This window comes from Rhagoletis zephyria, unplaced genomic scaffold (genome assembly GCF_001687245.7).
Source record: "Rhagoletis zephyria isolate East Lansing unplaced genomic scaffold, Rhagoletis_zephyria_1.1 Rzeph_scaffold_05062, whole genome shotgun sequence".
NCBI classification, from domain to species: Eukaryota; Metazoa; Arthropoda; class Insecta; order Diptera; family Tephritidae; genus Rhagoletis; species Rhagoletis zephyria.
The window spans coordinates 31,041-34,031 of NW_016162145.1; positions in this window are offsets into that span (position 1 = coordinate 31,041).

The window sequence follows — 2,991 nt, forward strand, 5'->3', positions numbered from 1 at the left end:
CTTGGCTTGGCTCTCTACCAATTTTTGCATATTATTATTTTTTTTTCATTTTTGTTGAACATAACAACGCTCGCAGTGCAGACGATGTGGATGGCATTTAATGTTTGTTCTCTTTTCATGTGATTCGCTCTCTGCCAAGAGCAACCACCAAAATAGTTAGTAGACCAAAAAAAAAAAGTGTATATTTTCTTCCTCTATGCTGGCTCACATGTACATATATATATATATATATGTATGGATTTTTCCTTTGATGCAAGCACATTGCTATTGTTTTTGTATTTTATTTCTTCTCCATCAACATGTATGTATGTATCCACTTCTTCACTTCTTGTTGCTATCAGTTGGTGTTGTTGTTTAATTGGCATACAGTGATCTAAAAATAGTTTGACGTGTGCCACAGGTAGTTTTTTGATTGAACATCTTCAAGCCTTTGGCAGTCAGTAGTAGGCCGCTCCCGCTCCCCCTGCCTTATCTCTTCTCACCATTAATTTCCTCTCTTCCGCTCTTTAGCCCAATTGGCCGCCCAGCTGCCTAACCATCACTAAATTCGTGCCGATATGGTCTAGGCCGGCCGACACGCATTTCCGTGGCCCTGCATTCACACGCCCGCCCCGCTACCTCCCTGACTGCAAGCATTACAGCATGACGCCAGCATCTGTGGCATTAGTGCGCGCAAAATCGTATTATTATTAAATAGTAAAGTGTTTTAAGAGCGTTTTAAAAATAGCCATAGCCAAAGACCGGCAGCCACGGCGCGACGATGAGCATGCGCAACCCAGTGATTGTTGCTTATTTTTTGCCAAGGTCTTGCCGAAGTCTACATAGTAGTGGTATCGGTGGAGATAGTCTGATTTGTGTATGAATGTCTGTACATATGTTGCAGGAAGCCTGCTGTTGTTGCACGCTGTGCTCGAGAATTGCATTCAACTTGGCTGATTACTTGTTATGTTATGTTATTGCGGCTGAAAAGTGGTAATGCCAACGGCTGATCGGCAACTCGGCTACTGCCGTATGCTGCCAAGTCGAAGGAGTAGCCAAATTAAAGCAAAATATTGTTGGAAAAACTTTTATGCAGAATTGATTCGGTGCGAAGGCACTGCGATTTATGCAAATATACTTGTATATACATACATACGTACATATATATATGTTTGTAGTCCAGTATGTGTCTTTACATGTAGGTATGTTTGTATTTGCATATGGATTTTGCGCTGATATAATAGAGTAAGCGGCTAGTTACCGCGTAGAACGTCTATTTTTAGACAAAGCTGCCCTTTGAAGCTGGAAATTGATTTCTCAAACTTATTCCAAGTTGTACGCAGAATTGTTATGGCAGTAAATACCAACAATACTACATACAAATACGAGTATTAGCTCATTTAACTAAGGGATCGAGATCTATAACCATCATGAGGATAAGACCTCACAGATGCGGTGCAATGTTTTTTGTTTCAACCGAATTCTTAAGATCTATGGAACACTTTTCAAGGCTGCTTGCATTACCCGTCTTGCAAGTATATTTAAAAACAGGAAATTTTGCAGAGAAGTAATGACTTCCTGCGCCCACTTTTTCCCCTATCCCTTTAATTTCCTTCCTAACAACTGAGTACGCAGGGCCACTACGACGGACTGTTTAGTAAATTAATTTGGCTTTTCCGAGTTACAACAATTCCATTCCAATCCACTCAATAATTAATGAACATAATTATCGATATATTTTTCGATAATATATTGTCGATAATGAATATGTTTTTTATCGATCTACTTATTACCAAATTGGACGACATCTTCATTGTAACCGATGTATTCAACGCGATTATTATCGACTCATCTACTCAAGACTTTTATTTGTAAAAGTCATCAATAAAAATCAGTCAGTGACTTTTACTTTTAAAAGTCATCAATATATATCAGTCAGCGACTTTTATATGTTAAATCATTCATAAAAAATTCATTAACATTTTTCGCAGTTAAGAAGTTGCTGGGAAACAAAAGTTTACTACGACTTATACTAATGACTTTTATAAGTGTGATTTAAAAAATAAAGGTCAGTGACTGATTTTTATTTATGACTTTTATAAATAAAACTCTTCGATAACTGTTATTTAAGACATATAATTCGAAAATCAAAAACAACTGTTATTTGCAGATTATTTAGATAAAAATCCAAAATAATTGTTATTTCGGATTTATGAAATAAAGATCAGAAATAACGGTTATTTGAGGAGTAAATTAATAAAAGTCAAAATATAATTGTTAAAGAGCGATTTTTTTTATAAAAGTTGTAACTGTTACGGTCCCTGCTGGTCTCATCATTAAATTCCTCCTCCTTGCTACAAAATTTTACTTTGTTTACTTTACGCATTCGCTGAGTAATCAATTATATCAAATTAATTTGCATGTCTTTAAGCCTGTAATGCAATAAAAACAAACGCTTGCCGCCGATTATCAGCCATCAAAAACTGCAGTAAAACCACCAACACATCCAACCAACCTACAATGTGTCCAACAACCATAGATATTAACTCGTCAGAACAATAACAACAGCAACTGTAATCTCTGCACGTCAATCAGAAGCTGTGGCCAAATCAGGCACAGCCACAAACAACAGTACATGCACTTTAATAATTGCATACATGCATATGTACTTAGACTCCTGCGCAATTCCATTTAAACGGCCCAACAAGACATCCGATCGCCGCGCAAATACTTTCCATCCCCTACTTTCATCGTTCGGGTCAATTGTGAGTAAGCATAAACCAGTTTCAGCAAGCGTACGTAAACTACCGATCAGTAGCAAGACGCGTAGAATATTTACTTTGCTTTCCGCAACTACTGCGAGTAAAAGGTATTTGACAGTAGAGTACTCTACTGGTAGTACTTGAGTATTTTCGAAGAAAACATACATTTGTGGCAAGAATGATAGAAGAATTTTCTGGATCGCGCATTTGTGGTATCTGAAAAAAACTAAGGACAGGAATGTAGTGGAGC